The sequence below is a fragment of the Myiozetetes cayanensis genome, unplaced genomic scaffold (genome assembly GCF_022539395.1).
Source record: "Myiozetetes cayanensis isolate MyiCay16 unplaced genomic scaffold, myiCay2020 scf14, whole genome shotgun sequence".
NCBI lineage: Eukaryota > Metazoa > Chordata > Aves > Passeriformes > Tyrannidae > Myiozetetes > Myiozetetes cayanensis.
This window is the reverse complement of record NW_026087048.1, coordinates 6595840-6614452: the sequence shown is the minus strand read 5'-3', so window position 1 is coordinate 6614452 and position 18613 is coordinate 6595840. Positions and strand designations below refer to the sequence as shown.

The 18613-nt window shown below is 40.3% G+C and overlaps 1 protein-coding gene across 4 annotated transcripts in view; it reads right to left on the bottom strand.

The window, feature by feature from the left end:
* The window catches only part of ALDH1A2 (aldehyde dehydrogenase 1 family member A2), a 75991-nt gene that overhangs the window by 29966 nt on the left and 27412 nt on the right, over positions 1–18613 (bottom strand). The gene's annotated exons all lie outside the window — the stretch shown is intronic.

The following is an 18613-nucleotide window of genomic DNA, read 5'->3' as shown; positions in this document are numbered from 1 at the left end:
TATTTTATTTTTTTTGCATATGGGGCTGTGTTTATAGAGACTGGGACCCTTTGAAAGACTGAGGAGTTCCAGTTCCAATACTGGGTGGTAGAAACCATACTCAGGTGGTAGAAACTAGACCATCTTTTTACACATGAAGGCACAGATATGTCTGTTGAGTTTTCATTCACCAGACACAAGCTCACTCAGCCTGTTCTCCAAGCCAAATGGAAGCCCTGTAGCTGTGTTCTTTTCAGCAGGGCTTATTAGCTCAGGCTCAGTGCCACACTAACTGCAGTGAACAGCTGCTGGTTCAGAGCTGCCTCATGTACTGCTGTCTGAGGACATGTGTGGAGGGAACCTTTGTCTGCCTGCACCAGAGCCTGGAGATAGAGCAACTGTACAGAGCAACAATTACACGAGTTTTTGCTTTTATGGATGCTTTTGCTATTATTGTGTTTCCTCATCTTTCCTGTACCTCAAGCTTCAGCCATTCTGCTATGTGCCCTTCCACCCATTCCAGACTCTGTTCTGTTTTTACTTTTCCCACTCTTTTGTTTAGGTTTTCAGAGGTTGCTGAACCCAGGACCTACCACACCACTCCCATCGCTTTCTTTGCACGTTGCATTTATCCTGAACCTGTTCGTGTCCTTGGACTTTAAGCTCCTCAGACCTGCTGGTGCCTTCCTGCTCAGTGATCACACCATTTGGTAAACCCAAGTACTGGTCCCTGTTAGGACATTTTGGAGCTAAACCAGCTAAAATAAGATAGTGAAAGAATCTCCAGTATTATCTCCAGTGATTAACACCATATGCCAAAATCCTCCAGTGTATTATTGTCACATTGTAGACTGTAAGTGAAAAAGAGAAACTGAGATCTGTGACCTGTGTGGAGGAAGGATTTTACTGCCATGCCTTTCATTGAGTTAACTCTGCACCCAGCATGTGTGGGGGTGCTGAGGAGGAAGGGGAAGGGAGAAAAGCTTGCAGCTTCAGGAGCAGATGGCCAGAGGAGATGCAAGCATGTTTGTTTAAGGTGACAGTATGTACATAAACACATAGGCTTCTCGTGTGAGCTGTACTGAAAGAATAAAACAGTTCAATTGAGTACAAGGACCTGAGAAGTCGTGGCAACCGCAATTCAGTACTTCCCTTCCAGAAGTGGTCTGTACTTTCTCAAAAGGATTAAAAAATTCTAACTCCATTCAGCTGGGATTAACACCTATCATCAGGTTTGCTAGTGCACAGGACACATATTTGTTCTTAAAATACATTTCATCATACTAATGAGAAATAGTGCTTTGGAATTACAAACGAGTGTTGCAATTCAAATCGGCTGGAAGGAAAAGTTATTTTACTGAATGCTCCATTCATCCCACAGATTTTGAAAAAGAACAGTAATAGTAAATATTTCAGATAGGACGTGGGAAGGATCTATTTGGCATAAAATTAGAGCTGAAGGCAAGAGAAATTGCTACTGTTAATGGTTAATGTTAGTTTCTTCCTGTTCCACTTTCTATAAACAAGGTATTGCCTATACAAGCTCATTACTGTAAACTGAGCACATTTAAATTGGCAGTAAAATCAGAGTATTTACTCTAGTGCACAAATAAAGTACCTAGGCCCATGTTTTGGAACAGTTTCAAGTCTTGAAATCCAGCAGCTGGCGTCTTTACAAGCAAAACCTTGCACTTAAACAATTCACTTTTGAAAGTTTTAGGTGTTCTGTGTCAGGTAGTACCATTCAGCAGATATTCCTACCACCAAGACACAGATTCTTTTGCAATAAATTTGCATTCATAGGGGCTTTTATAACTCTTCCAGCACTACTGACTCCAATGGCTGTTGATTAAACGTATATATCCTGTACATTTAATCTGACTTTCATTATGGCCACTTCGTAAAAATGCCATGGAATGGAGAAGCGATGACACATTGCAAGAACAAGGAATCCCTGCAAAGCCTCAAATAGGGTTTTTTTCTGCCTTATTTATAGTGACCATGGTGAAGGCTAGCTCTAAATCAGGGAGAATATTTGACAGCAAATGTTCCTATCTATGGATTATATATAACCCATCCTAAACACCAGATAAAAAAGGGGTAACCCTGGAAAAAGAAGGGCTTGCTTCCATGTAAATCATGCTAAAATTGGACAACACCCAGTGAGTTCATTGTTCAACCTCAATTGTGAAGGCTATTCACATTTACTATTCCCCTGGAATCGATGTTAATTAAGGCTGACTGGGGCTATAAATCAGCCTTTGGTTTTTACAACTTAATTCAGCATTAAGCATATATATGTAAATAAAAGGTAACTGATTAACCACTTGAGTTTTCCAGGAGTTACTGAGGTAATTTGTTTTTGTTTGAGTCCTAGTGTTACCTTTTGTGATATGCAGTAAGGAAAAGAAAAAGTGTATGGTGTGTCATGCATTTGCTATGGGGTATTGTGGTAGTTAAATAATCTGGCCTGTTGGGTGCTATCAATAGCACTGTGCCAAAATGAAAAGGGAAGAAGGGAGCATTTGAAAAATCTTGGAACACACAAATATTTTGTTTGCCATTTACTCTCAGTAAAGCCAGTAACTGCAGCAATGTCAGAGCAGGAAGATAAAAGGCAAACTTTGCTGCTTTCCTGAGGTGTCCCTCTCAGTGCGGTGACTTGGCCAAGAATGAAGCCAACTGGCAAAACACTCAAGGCCTCTTGTAAGGGAGCAGTTTGGCTGTAGTTGGTGCTCAGTGCTTTAAGGAGGAAACACTGGCCATTATTATTATTATTTATGTTTGTTCCCCTGTGGCGCCTAAGGGAACATGCAGGTCAGGCAGCAGGTGAGGCACAGGTGGGGGAGGGTGGGTGGGTGAGGTGGGGGCATTTCAAACAGGCCCTACAGTGTAACAGGTGTGCTCAGAAGCTCCTGGTCGACCCTGTGAACATGCCCTTGTGGAGTGTCATCATTCTCATGAGAGCTCTTCATAAAGATCTCTGGGCAGCTTCTGATCCTTTCCAAATGAAAGATGGAGAGGGCATGGGATTTTCCTGAAAAGAACAATCACATCCCTCCTGGTACTGACAATAACCTCTAGTTCACACCACATGTTCTCATAGATCTTTTGATAGAACTTTGCAAGATACTGGTCCCACCATATCTTTGCTAGGTTCAAATTCTGCCTGGGGTTAATTACATAGAGCCACTGTTGACAGAGTTCCACAGGAAAGCAATCTGACCCATCCCACAGGCCACATGACTGTTAAGAGCCTTTGAGATACCATATCGTACCAAAAAATATACAAAGGAAAAGTAAAATTCAAAGTTATCATGTAAAAATTGCAAGTTACTTTGAGACTGCTGACATGTGGTTGGAAGGAAATCATATATTGCATTTTGCACAAGCCCTGTGTTTCACAAGCATTAAGCACTGAGTTCAATAGCATTTTGGATGCTCATCAGTTTTGAAATCAAGCCAATAGCAAATGTTTTTAGCATAATGCAAAGCAAATTAAGCTTTGCAAACAAACAACTACAATATCTCATTTAGTAGCCATCTGTCCCAGTTGGCTTACTAATAACTAGCAACTTAATGTTCATTTCAAACCATGCAGGTAATTGGAGTGATAAGTTTTCAAAGAGGAAGGGATGTGTACAAACCGAGGCTGGACATTCTAATCTGCAGTGCAGTAGTAGCAAAATTTAGACCAGGGAGAAAATGGACAGGATTTTGTTTTTTCATCACTGGTTACCACTGAAGAAGTACAAAACAGCTATCTTTAAATATAATTAATTTAAATAGAGCACAGAACAAATATCTTCTTTGCAGCTCTTACTTGAAGGAGCTTTGGTTTCATGGTACTACAGTTTCCCTCTGCTGTTCAGCCAGGGGCTAGCCCTGGATTTGGGAAATGGAACTGATTTTTATATTCACTGGAGATTCCTGCATGTTCACTGCCTCTCTCTTTTCTTTTTTTTTTAGTATTGTCTTTCCTTAAAACATACAGAAAAAAAAGTAATCTGGGCTCTCTTAATTCATAGGAGTAATCAACACAGGTGGCAACAATGTAACTTTCCATTTCCTTTCTTGAAAATGTTCTCAAATGATGTGTGAGTGAAATGATGATCTACATTCTTAATTCGATATTGCTTAGTGATGATGTCATCAGACATTTTCCTCAGGCTCCCCAGCTGTTCAACTAAGAACTTCAGCCAGTGGACAGACAGTGGCCCAGCATTCAGCTCTTTGGAGGTGGAATTATTTTCCCATGGATTTAATAAACAAGGTTTTTGTGCTGTTGCAGCTCCAGAAATGTTTTTGGTACAGGAAGAGGATTTTAACATCCAAATAATAATGGCTTCCCACAGGAGATTTGGTTCTGGATGAATGGAGGAAGGAATGGGAATTTCCTAACTCAATTGATTTAGTAGCTGGTTATAGTTTTGTTACATCAAAGATGTTTTTTTCATATGTGGATTTTCCTCAGAGAGTCTTTGACGTTAAATCTGTGGGGATGGGGGAGGGGGCATCAGATGCCAAAGTGCTTTATAAAAGAATCACAGCTGTTCAGCCCTCAGCATCTTCTCAGAGCTGGAGGCATTAACAAATACACAATGGCACTTTTTTTGGGGTGGGGGGGTGGGGGGTATGACACATACAACAATTTTAGAGGCATGCAAAAAATCCAGCAGCAGCATTTCCCTTGGTAAATACTACATAACATCCCAGATACCGGGCACCTGTGCCTCAGTCTGGTCAGGAAATTTCATATCCTTTCCCATCTCGGCAACTTCATTTCCTCTCCTTGGGAAACATTTCAAGAGTCCTAACGATTAGTGCAATTGCAAGGGAATGAAGTAGATGGGATTGCCAATCAGAGGTGCAGCTTGTTTATTTTCACAAGCCTTGTTTTCCTTGACTTTTATGGCTGTCTTGATACAGCAAATCTCTCACGTTCTAGCCAGAGAGTGTTGTGAGGCACTCCTGGGAGTGACTGGAAACCAACAGCTGGCTACGGAATCAGCAAAAACCTGGTTTATAAGAAGGCACTAGGAAAGCAAAAGCCAACCCCAGCAGACTGATCAGCAATGGACCAGTAGTGCCATTTTATTTCATTTTATTTTATTTTTAAGGGGATTTTTCAGGTGACCAGCAAGAGTCACTGCTCCTTGCTGTCAGTTCACAAACCATGAGTTGGCTCTGAGGCCAACATCCCCAAACATTCCCAGTGCAGAACCCGAGGACAATCTGTGAATGAGCCTCTTTGGGCATGGCTGCATCGCTTCCAATGGACACACCTACAGGAGCCAGGGCAGGCTGGCTGAGCACACAAGCACGAGTGGTTACTGAGTCTTTCATTCCTGTTGCCACAGAGCAGTATCAGCCCTCAGAAGTTACGCAGGTTTGGGTTCTTGTTACGAGATGCCTTTCAACAGCAGAGAAACTGTAATTGTATGAAGAGTAACAGTGAACTGTACATGAGTAACAACTTTGCACCAAATTTAATTCTGTCAAGCAAGCTCCCGTGGGCATAGCTGGTTTTCAGCCACGAGACGTCCAACCCCAACCGGAGTAGAACAAAAGGAAAAATCTGACTGGTTTCAGTGGGAGCTGAATCAAGCCTCAGTTGAGGAAAAGGAATTAGTGGCAACAGCCTGCGGAGGGATGTTTGTACCAGGAGACAAAGCTGTTTCACTGGAAACTTCACACATGCTCTAGAGTCTGTGAGGTCTGTAAGGCCAAACAAAACCAGAACATGTCGAATTTTCTTTTTCCTCTTTAGCTGCTGGGTTGTCCTTCCCTCTCCTTACTCACACCCCCCACACCGTACAAAGAGAAAAACTTTGAAAAGGAAGAAGAGCTCTATTTCGAAAGCTCTGTGTGCTTGGGGTTGTTCATTCTTTTTTAAAATCTCATTTGGACCTCAGAGCCTGAAGGATGATGTCATGGCTTTTGGCTATGGGGTACCATAAAAGGGGCTTTCCTTCATAAATCCAGTCTTGAAATTTCACTCAAGAATTCTAAAGTCCAAACTTCGGAGTGTACTGAGAGGGTTGGAGAATTTCAAACATTTGCAAACATACTAGAGCAGGAGGATCAAAAAAGTCAATTGGAAATAAAATGCACAAGAAGTGGATGAAGCTGCTCTGGTTTTGCTGCCAGTGCAGCAGCACGTCACACTCCAGTAGAATTATTACACAACCTGAGTCCTGTGCCAAGGGTACACGTCTGATGGGAAGACCAGGCTGTCTAACTTTTCTGAATGTAACTTCCAAGTAGCAAGGCCTGAGTCAACCCTACCAAAATCAAAAACAGTCCTTGAGATCACTGGACTTTAGATTGGAAGCCAAGTATTTAAAACAGGTGAATAACATCAAGGTCTCAGTGACATTTCAGCCTGCATAAATGAAGTCAGACTTCAACATGCCAGACAAAAGCTGGAGGAGGATTCACATCATCCAGCACTAATGGTGGCAGAGGCTCAGTCTCTTCAGTCCCAGTGGGGTGGAGGAGAGGGTGAAGCCCTCCCTTGGGGCAGGATCCATCTCTGCCCTGTATCCAGGGTCTGCTGCCTCTCACCTGGCATGTTGTTTGGGTGCTTAAAGGTAGATATGGCAAGACCCCTGCTGAGCCAGCTCACAGATGGAAGAGGTTTGGAGAATGGAAAGGGGTGTGATGGGAGGAGAAACTGGAGGAATCCAGGGACTCTGGGCAGCAAATGGAATCAGAGAAAGGGCCTCCTGTCAGTCTGCTGTGAAAGTGGAATGTAACATGATTTTTTCTCCCCTATGTCCCAAATCCCTCACACCAAATGTTTGACCTGCCCATCTTCCTGTCTTAATTAGTCTTCTGTCTTTCTGGGAGTTAGGTCTGTCCTTCTGCAAATGGCAGCACATCAGACAGGGGAAACCTGTCATGTTTGTTTTCTAAGCTGTAGGGGGCACCCATTTGAAAAAACTCACGGCTTATCTAAACGTTTTTGTTTGTATGATTTTGAATTAGGAAGTGTGAGTAATTAGCTAAGAAGATTAAATAAGTCTTAACAACATGCAGTAGCATGCTTACTTTCCTCCTCCCCCTCCAAGTATTTCCTGCACAAAACCCAAGCTGCCAAACTGTGATGATACCCTTTTCTATTTTAGTTTCTCACTGTGCCACATGCTGATACAGCATCCGTTATTTCAATTCAGTCTCATTAAAGGGATTATTTTGTGCCTGGTTGTTCAAGAAAATTAATCTAAAGAGAAGAAACTTCAGATTCATTGTCTGTTGAACTATACCCACCACAAACATTTTACTCCTTTTGGCTGCTTTATTAAACCTGTGGGAAGAAACTTTGCTTACAGCACATAAAGGCTTTCCTCTAAGTAATATTTGCTTTTTTTCAGTTAATGAAGAATTTATCTGCTGTTAGTAGCACAATACAGGAGCAATAATATAGCTCAGGTAATATTTCACATATTCCTAAGAAACTAAGCTCCCAGGCTTTACTTATCCTTTCACCCGTGGAGCTCTTTAATTGCTGGAGAATTTACTCTCTTTCTTAACTGCATCAGAAAACATTGCTTGTGAAACCAGAATGACTAAAAAATTAAGTCTGCATCACATTTTCTCTAATAACAAAGAAAAGCCATTGCTGGATGATCAGGGTAAGGATGGTAGTGTTTTTTATGGAGTATGATCCTTGGTGTCACTGCACCTTAAAAAATGAAATAATGAAAGATTTCTAAAAATCCACTAAATAGAGAGTGGAGATTAGGGAGTAATTGTTTACAGAATCAATTACTGAGCTGTCACTGGGCTTTAATGAAGTTGTGGCTATTAAGAACTCGATCCTGCAAACCCTTCCACAGGCACTCATTTGAAATGGTGGGAACGAGGAGGGGTTTGTACAAACAAGACTAGTATTAGTTTGTGTAGTTCTCGAGTGTTTTGCATTGTCTGTGCATTGCAAGTCTTGTGTGCTCATTCTGTGTGACAGAAAACAGTGTGAGCTATTTATCTGTACATGGGAAACACGCTCTGCCATTTGAAAGAATCCAGCAGATCCTCACTTGTAGGTAACTGCCATTTTAAATGCTCATCACCAGGAGCAAGTTCTTACTTAGAAATTAGCTGTGCTGCATAAATAAATATTCCTACTAGGATTTCAGGTATTATAGGCAACACAGAAAAATACAATGGGCAATTTTATTTTGACTTAAAAGCTCTGCCTGAGAAAATTACCTTATAAACTACACATGAGAAATTGCTGGAATGTCAGCTTCATTTGCAGTGGCCCCTTATGGCCTGATCACCCTCCCTGGCACGATAAATCACTGGCAAGATCCTTACCTTAACACGTTTGATCTCAGCTCAGCAAGACTTGGTTTTGATGTGAAGAACTCCAGATCTGTTAGGTCAGAGACAAATAGCAGAGCCACTGACCTGCAAAGTGCTAACTCTGTATTAGACCCAAGTGAGCAGCCTTAAGCTCCTGAAAAGTCTGCCTTCACTTCTACTTTGCACCCTGAGTATTGCTGAATGTTACTGTTAGCATGTTTTCTAAATTATGCCACTGACATTTCCTTAAAAAATGCACAAAAAATCAAACAAATAAGCACGTGGTGTGAGAAGAGTTATCTTGGGTAAACTGTTAGAATTATCTGCACTTTAGGGCAACACGAAATAGAACTCAGGATTTATCAGTTCTTTAGCTTGTTTACATATATGGCTTGCACTGGCCCTTTTCTACCTAGACCATGCTTATTAATATCATAAATAATGATATTCACCAGTATGCTCAGTAAGGTGGTTCAAAGTGCCTGTATGTACATGTTTGTACATACAGAAATTCAAACTACTCCTATAAAGAAAAAATCCAGCTTGTGACATTTACATTCAAAGCCCGAACTTTCACAAAGAACAGTTTTGTGGCCACTCAGTTTTGCAGCCTTGGTTTGAAACTATTCCTTATTGTCCTGGTTAAACAGTCACTTATCTCTACCACAGTAAGCAGGAGTGTTAGTCTACCAGAAAATTGGATGTTCTTAATGGGCTTTGGGGGAGAATAGCTTTGCATCATCAGCATTAAGTTAAATCACATTAAGTACCCACTTACAACATAGGGATTACCACTTATGACATCTTTGGTGAAAGCCTTTAAAACAAATTGTTGTGTTTGTTAGAAGAAGCTGTGAGATAACAATTCCCAGAAGTCTGATTTATAAACCCTTTTTGCTCTTCAAGAAGATGCAAAGGAACCCAACACCTCTCGTTCAATGTTGCAATGAAATCTCTCAGGCTGGAAATTCTTTTCAATAAAAAGTCTTGGGAAATACTGATTTATTTACTTTAGAATGTTCTTCAGGGGAGAGGAAACCTCTAGCTGGATTCCCTTTCCTCAGAGTTCAGTCCTGATTTCTTCTCCAGTTCTTTCTGTTGAGAAGTCATTGCCTTTATATATACAAAACTGGACTAGGTCATTCTGCTTTTTATTATTCATAAGGCTGATTGGGGAGAACTGTGCTTAAACTGTCAAAGTACCTACTGTGTTTGGATACCTGACAAATTTACACCCCAAAGTACAGTGTGATGCTAAGACTAAAACTGGATGTGAAGCGTTCTTGAAAGAGCTGATTACAGTCTCAAGCAAATAAAACACTTGAGGGTATAGCAAAATAATGCCAGTGTTTAAGAGAGTTTAACATTTTTATATATGACTGGTGAGCTATTCCGTATAGAGATGTAGGCCTGCATGAAAAATGAGCCCTTCTATTTACCTTTAAATAGAAACAGACTAATAACTTTGAGTATGTAAATTAAAAACATGACCCTCAGCTTTTGCCAAACATGCAGCATTAAAAGCATGGACTAAGGCAAACCCAAAATCTAACTATCCAGAGATTTCCTTAAATGAGCAAAGTGCACTGCAAGTTTAGTCAATGAAAAGGTTTCCTTAAAAAAACCCAAATATTCATATATGCAGTCCTGAGATTCCTTCTTCCCCCCCTTCCTTTAAAATTCATGTTTCTTTTCCACTTTCTAACCAAACTCCATTTTTCTCTGCTGGAACCCCTTGTAGTGATACCAGAATGTGGGCAAACCTCATTAGTCTCCCTGCTGTTTACAAGACAGGATTTATGCTCGGTGTAGTGAGCACAATGACACATGATCACTAAATGGCTTAAATCACTATCAAGAATTTAATCTGAGAAATTTTTCACCCAGGCCTTGCAAATACTATTGGTACATAAAGGCATGGAACCCAGTATTAATTACAGCAAACCTGTTACCCCATGCCCACCCTTCTGCAAGGAGCACATGGTGACAAGCTGTTTGGGAAAGTTAATATCATGCAACCTTTGGCAGTTATCTGGTATAAGGGATGTTGCCAATTCAATCCAGTTAAGTAATAACTAAATTCCCCTGGGACCCAGCTGAAGTTAAATGTTGCTGCTCCAGGTTCACTGCTTTTAGTCTCCCTAAAGACCATTTAGGCAAACAGCTGGAAGAGCTGACTACAAAGGTTCCCAGTCACAGAGAACCACTCGAGGAAAGCAGGTAAAGGCTTCTAAGCAGGAAATAAGTTGTCAAAGGATTTGTCCTGTTGCTCCCTCAAGGAAAGAAATTAACTGAGACAGAGAGCAAGAGCATGAACACATTTGTGTTTCATGCAGAATCCAAACATTAAAAGCAATTGTCTTGGCTGGTGGGAGGAAGAGCTGTGCTGCACCTGTCGGTGGGCATGTTCCGAACAAAACCTTAGAGAAGTGAACAGAAACAATGCCAGAACCAATTCCAGTGCTGTCACTGCATGGCACCGATGGAATACTCCTCCTAACAGAGAGGTACAGAGGGGAAAAACACTGCAAGCCCCAGCCTCATCTGAACTCATTGTGCAGATCTTGCAGCAGGGAGGGCACTGCCTCCCTAACAATGCTCAAGGGAATAACAACAGACGCAACAGTGACACAGAAAGAGAAAAAGAAAGAACATAAAGAAAGGAGTATTTTCATCTATACTCTGTGTGTGTATTTGTGAGTACACAGAGAAGTGTGCAATTAATGCCATATAGAAGTGCAGACATGCATCCACATGTAAACAGTGGCTCTGAAATCCATCCGTATTGCCATTTCCCAGAATACTGTGTACAAAAATAGACGTTTGATCTTCTTGTAGTCTGGCTGGTTTAGCAAGAGATCCTGCCTCTGACACTGACCTACTGTCTGAGTTAGTCATGGTTACACTCCCACAAATTTAAACTCCCCCATCTGTGAAGGAGCCTTGTCACCAGATTTACAGTGAGGCTGAATCAATTAATGCTTTCTGAAAGATTTGATGGAGCAGAATATTAACACTTGCAGTTAAGTAAGGCCAGCTAAAAATGTCTTTAGTAATGTAACAAATGGATTTTAAAGTCACCATCAAAGCGTTGGACCACCAAGACTCCGAGGTCACCATCAGCCCAGCTAGCACGGGTTTTGTTAGTCTTATAACACAATTTCAAATGGACTAGTGAAAAGGCAGAGCTTGATTCTCACCTCTCAGGAAAACAACTTCCAGTAAACATCACAAAAGAGAAGAGGTCATTAAGTAGCTGCGGTAAAGAAAGTGTGATAAGGACAAAAAGAGGAAGACCAACAATATGTCAAGCACTGATGGAAAAGGGGATGAAGGCTTAGCCAGATGTCCTGAAAAACATGTGTGCATGTTTCTCAAGGTCCATGCAGGCCATTCTGGTACAGGACTGCTGCAACCATACATCACAACTGAAGAAACTGAGAAAATAAAATAAACCCCTTGGTTTGGAAAGGCAGGTGGTAATTTCTTGTGTGTTTCTAACAACTCAAGAATAAATTTAAACTACTTCTGTTACAGCTGAAAAAAAACCACATAAGCAAATGTGAAATGCATATGTTAAGGTATACTGGTAAGCTTTGAAAATATCCCATGGAATCAGGACAGTTCTTTTATGTCTGGGTGCAAAGAACGTTTAAAATAGACTCCAAATATGGTTCAGACAACAAAAAGAATTGGTTCCTTTAAAACAAATAAATCTATGTATCCACATGTCAATTACATAAATGACTTCTCAAATCAATTTGACAGTATAAAAAGGTATTAGACCTAGTTTAAAATTAATTTCTATTTTAAGGACTTTTTACACTAGCAGAGTGGTAAATAAAAGTGAGGTGCAGTGCCATGGGAAGCGCTTTTGTGGTTGAGCTGAAAAGACTTTACCGGGTTTCTCAACTAACTAGATCACAATTTTCATCTAGGTCACGTTATAGTTGGGAAATAAAAGCACAAGTGCCAAGAAACTTGAGTGTGAAAATATGTGATCTGGACTGGATCACAGAGAGGGGGAAAATAAGCATTTTTTGAGCATAAGGGGATGAGAATTATCAGAGACACAGCACACTTGGTATGTTTAAGCTGTGTAGGGAGGACAAGTGAGGGTGCAGAGAGGGGGGAGCAGCTCCGTGCGCAGCGCATTGCGTGGGTACTGCCTGGAGGAGAGACATAACACATAATAGAGACTCCCAGATAGAGAAGCAATGCAGATGATGAAGGATAATAGCAGGAGTGAAGTGGTGACTTCTGGATAAGAGCATCTGAAACGACACTGAAGTGGCACTGAAGAGGAAAAAGAATATCAGGACAGTGAGACTGGTGCCAAAATAACTGTGTTTTAGTTCAGTGAGAGCTGTACTGAAACAGCGTGTAGAGAACAGGGTTTTCTGTATCCTAATGTAAACAGCATTTGACAGATACCTGTCAAGGGCTAAAAACTGTGTCTGAACCCCTGAGAAATGGTTGTCATGTAAATAATTCCAGCTTCATTGCAGGAGAGAAACAGATGAAGAAGCCCCACTCTCTGGGATACTAAACTTCAAGAAGCGGATTTTTTTTAAAGAGGAAGTAACTTAGAAACTCCCTGCTTGAAGCTAGGAAATTAAAATCCGTAGAATCAGCATGGAGGCTTAAGAATGTGAAAGAGTCAAAGAAGATTTGCATTCCCAAGGCTAAAAACGGGAAACGCAAGCAAGAAAATAAATGGGGTGGCTAAGAAGGACGATATGAGAGGAAAAGTAGGCCGAAAAAATAGAACCAAAGTGCTGACTTTAAAAGACTGCAAAACACAAAATAAAAAATAAAAATTGCTACCAACTATTCTGAATAAAATTACCAAAAAGGTAATACAAATAAAATAGCCAAGAGGAGCTGAAGTTAAATAAATAAGCAGATGCAGACTGTGGGAGAGTCAGCGGATTCTGAAAACAATCAGGTTACAAAAGGTATCAAAGGGAGAATGAAGGTGTTTCCAAAAGTGCCTTCTAATTTTGTGGGGGATCTTAATTTGGCTATATGAAAATAGATTATGTTTCTGGCCAAAATTTAGAAAAGCAGAGCCACTACTTGGAACACAAGAAGGTGACAGGTAAAATACTTGTTCTAGGGAATCGTCTGTACTAAAATCTAACAGTAACAGTATATCAAAGATTGTGTAAAGACCATGTGCAGGACAAGCTGCAATTGTGCTGCAAGAAGTTGAAATAAAGTTTCTGAAATAAAAAGGAATCTCAAATGCTAACGCATCTCAGTTCTTCCAGTTTCCAAAAGCTAAGGCATCAGGAATTGCACAAAAGCCACTAGGAGTATACCAGGGGAGTAGTGGGGTAGATGGGAATGATGATGATGATGATGATGTATTAAGTGGTTATTTTCCCACTGATGCATGAGAAAAAAACACCAGAGCACAGACCTGGAAGAACCTTCCAGTTGGAGAGATCTATTTCAGATGAAATGTACCCCTGAGGTTTTGAGCAGCTTTAGTCACTTGGGGCCAAATCCTATTCACAAAAGGATAAGATCAGCTTTTATAAGACAGTCTAAAAATACCTGTATTCGCCCAAACTAAGAAATAGCTCTGCTTTGGAAAGAAAACAGTCTCACTTTAAAGCCCTTACCTCTGTAAATACATGTGTTTGGAATTTCTGTATGGAAAGGCACTTTCTGATAATTTCTGAGTAAAAAATGAGGGATTTAGTATAATCACTACCACAGGACCAGGGCATGACAAGAAGACAGTATCCCCTAGCATCCTCTTCCCATCCAAGTTCAGCAAAGAGTCTGCAGTCTGTTCTTCCATCCAACATTTGATACATCTTTATGACTTTCCAAATGGATTTCCTTGTAACTCATTTTAAATTAGGGCATACTAGAAATCCACATGGAAATTAGCAAGTATATCCTTTCTGTAACCACAGCACCTGCTGGAAGCCTCTCCACAGCTGCTCCACCATCAACCCTTTAGAGTTTGAGTTCAATTCAAAGTCTTCATTACCTACAGATCCCTCTCAGATTAAGGTCTATATACTCTAGTGGTCAGTGAGGTCCTTGTGTTTGAACCTCCAGCTGAGGTCCAACTGACATTGAGCTGACCTTAAAAAATTTGTATTTGGGTCACAGATTCTGATGTGGATCATTCTCTGAAGTATTTTCCCACCTCAGTCCAACAAAGCTGGAATGTATTAGGTTTCAAGTCAGAGGTAAAAATATAGTTCACTAGACTCTCTGTAAAAGGCATTGACTTCAAGTAATCAAGAATTAGATCCTTTTTTTTTCTTTTGCCATTTGGGAGACTATTTCAGCATTGCTATTGCAGCAACACTTTGATGTGGCTTCACATATCATAGTTTCAGTAATGAAGTGCTCCTAAAGCTTAGTTAACTGTGTAACTTAAATTCGATGTGCTGCATTCTTGCCAGAAAGGTGGATTTATGTTAACAGAAAATGTTGATCAGTAGAAATATGTTTTTGGACAAATTCTTAAACAGGCAAATTGTGTTTCAGAGAAAAAACACGTCTATGCAGTCTGAACAGAAATTCATTTGAGTAAGCACAACAATAATTAATGATTGGGTGCTTGGATGGCAATAATTTTTTAGACTTCATCTCTCTCTGTGTAATACTTAGCAGTAAATCTTCACACAGCTATTAATGCACTCACTATGCTTGAGTGGGGATGCCAGTGCTTGTCTGAGGATTCCTCACTAGAAGACTGCATAGAACTGCAACTTTCTCAAGATTTTTAAACCTTTATGCATCTGTACTTATATTACATTTACATAGCTTCCTAATAACCTTGTCTCTGTTTAAGCGCATTTTTTGTCTGTCATTTCTTTCAGCTGAACTAAAGTTGATTTATTGGTTACTTGTTTCAGAGAAGGAGTTCTACTCTTAAAAACGCCCAAACAAACAGATAAAAAGCCATGGGGTTTTTTTTAGAACTGGGGAGAATGAAAATATTAAAAAAAAAAAAAAAAAATAGAGAAAAGTTACAGTTTGGCCTTGGGACAAATTTCTGCAAAACTGTAAAAGAAGAAATGTGACTTTATGCAGGACCTGACTAAGAATTTATGATATGGACCACTGAACTCATCTTTTGTCATTTATCTCTGTAAATGTGTGAGATTTCTTGGAAGATAGTTAGTCAAATTAGGAGCCGAGATGAATCAGTGGATATAATTTATTTAGACTTTAAAAAGGCTTTTGATGATAAAGTCCTTAGCAAGAGGCTATTAAGGAAAGTTAGTAACCATATGGTGAAAGATAAAGTCCTGCCATGGATTAAAAAGTGGTTAAGAGATAAGATAAAAAGACTGGAAATAAACGGATAATTCTCCCTGGAAAGAGGTTAATAGCAAGGTGCCCCTTCATTACTGTGACTCGCAATCGATATCTTGGTTCACCTGCTTTTGCAGATCATTAATAGTAAGGTATAGAATTTGTAGATAAAAATGTTCAGGCTAATCAGTGCACTGCAGAAAATATTACTGAGGCTGAAGTTAAACAACATTTGGGCAATTCAAGGGAGGTGAAATTTGCCAAAGGTAGTAAATGCAAAGACAAGGCTCTTGAATGGAAGGCTCCAGACTTCTGGATGCAGATCCGTTCCCAATGACTTGCAATGCCTGTGGACAACAGGCAGCTGTTCATGTTCACTGTAAAGAAGGACTGACAGCTGGATTCAGTGGTTCTATGGTGTGGTGCTCCAAGGAACAAGGCAGTTTATGGCAGCAAATAACTTCAAACAGGCAGACCCCATTAAGATCCGTCGGGAACAATTTTGTGTGGACAGGGTGATGGACAAGCTGCATCAAAAATTGCTGGACCGTGGGATTTATCATAAAATGTGGCTATACAAGAGAGAAATTTAGTGTGGAAACACATCAGAATTGGTGAACTTCTGTGGAAAATGTTTCTGAAGGACAAAATGAAATGAAAAATTAAAGAGGGATTTTTTTAAGTCAAAATGAACTCTCAGAAGAGAGAGTGTGAGAGGATGTGTGTGTCCAATGCAATCCTCCATACAGCCAACGCCTAGCCAGCCACAGATTTTGGATCAAATCTTTGCTCTGTCTGACATCATGAATATTCTTGGAGAAAATACACAAATCCTGCTTTTCCTTCATGAGTGTCCTGCCCGCTGGGTTATCAAGTTGATGTCTCTGAGGCCTCATACAAACTTAAGAGTGAATTATCCAACAGGAAGGAATGCGAGACTCTTTCCAAGGATAGCTAAAGGTGGCAAAATTTGGACCTATCCACCATCAGAAATTAGGAATCCATATTCAAGTTTCTGCTCTGTTTGCTTCACAGCAGGGGTACGAATTTGTCTGCTTTTCAACTTGGGCAAGTGCTCTAATTATTATTGACCTTCTGTTTTTGTTGTGCAAATAAATATATGGATCTTTTGTATTTGAATACTTGAAATTTTAAACATTTTTTGCAAAGAGGAGAGAAGCACTAATTACAAAACTCTTGTCTTTCAGTGTATCATCTGACCTTACAGACTGGACAGAGATGGCACTATATTATTGGACAGTTTGATGCATTAAACTAGTTTGCATTTTCCCTAAAGATCCAGCCTTTCCCTAAAGATTTAGCACAGTAAGAGGTCACTGCTACCATAGTTACCCACTCCAATGCAGCATTCTGCAGGAGTTCTTCAGTTGTGACCAGTTTCAGCCTGGTGGTTTCTGTGTTTTGAATGCTCTTGCATTACATGGCTGTACTGGAGTAAGGAAAGGCAGGGACTGGACACATGTAGGGCTACAGTTATTTCTGGTTCCCTCATGCAATACTTGGGTAAATTTGGTTTATATAGAAGACCTGAAAGGTTTGGGAGTAAAGAAATCCTATATTCAGGCTGCTAATTGGAAAGAAGTGCATAAACAGTTTGCAATTGCTGTATGAGTTGATGGAATGCAGTACTAAACACAAAGTATGAATATACTAGAAGAGAATTCAAACTGTAGATTTAAACAACAGTAAATCTGAATACTGTTTATACACTAAAACATCATATATGATAATACAGAGGGACATATCTAGTGTCAGCATCACAGGCTGAAGTGTTCCACAAAGGGGGAAGTAGCTGTTCTATATGTCTACTCTTCATGCCAACATCCATAATTTTCCGTGGCCCATCTTTTGTAACAGGACTGTGCTCACCCACCTGACCCGAAAGGCGAGCTGGTTTTTCAAGCATTGCTCCCCGAATCTGACTTCAAAAGGCATTAAAGGAGCTCATTCAGGGAAAGACAGGTGGGGAAGTGCATGTATTCATCACTTACCTGAGTTTTGCCAAAGCTTTTCTGCAGTTCAAAAAAATGACAAAGATTCTGCATATTATTCTAAATAAAATAGATTTTCTGCCTCCTATCTTAATGCCAGTCTAGAAGTTTACCTGGGAAACACGTGCTGGAAATTTTGATGAAAAGGGTGATGCCAAGAAAGCACAATGGTAATGAAAATATTGAGCCTTAGTAATAAAACACTTCAAACCCAGATGCTTATGATACAAGAATTTGAAATGTATTTGTTAGCTTTTATCTACCCAGAAGCAGTTTGCCTACACTTCATACAAACTCCTGTATACACCTTTCTTTTGCAGTGCTGGGTAGTTTATCTGGGGTGTGTGTGTATAAACTGGATGGATTTTAGCCTATGGTGTAAGGGTGGAGGTAAACCCATTTACACGGGACAAAGAAAATATGATTGTCAGCTAATTCATAGGCTGTACATACAGAAATGTTTCATGCACCTCTTCACTGCCACTGCACTGTAACTTCATCCCTTTAGAGCACCTCTTTATCAAAAGCTCTCAAACCCACAATTCTTCAGCTTTTCCTTATGCTAAAATTGTTCAGCTCTTTCTCAGACTTAAATCAGTTGGCAAGTAAAAAACTTAAAACATCCATCTGGATTAGTGTTCCCAACATGATGCAAACTGAGAACGTTTGTTCACTCTGCTGTAGTGACAGAGCCGGGACGGGACAGAGCCCTGGGGTCCTCGTTTTATATCAAGCTGTCTTTTAAAAAGTCTACATGACTGACTAAAACCACAGTGACATACTTCATAAAGCAGTGTGATTATGCCATCACAAAGGAAGGATGGTTGCATCCTGCAGAAACACCTTTAGCCCCTCGAATAGAGACAGCTGGAGGGAAATGCTGCAAAGGGCTCAATCCAGTGGGCTGATTCCCTATCAACTGTCAGATACATGGGAGGCATCTCAGGAGGAAAAACGGGGTTTTGTAAAAGCATAAAAAAGGGAGGCATCACTATGATACTATGCTGAGAACCCTGTGATCA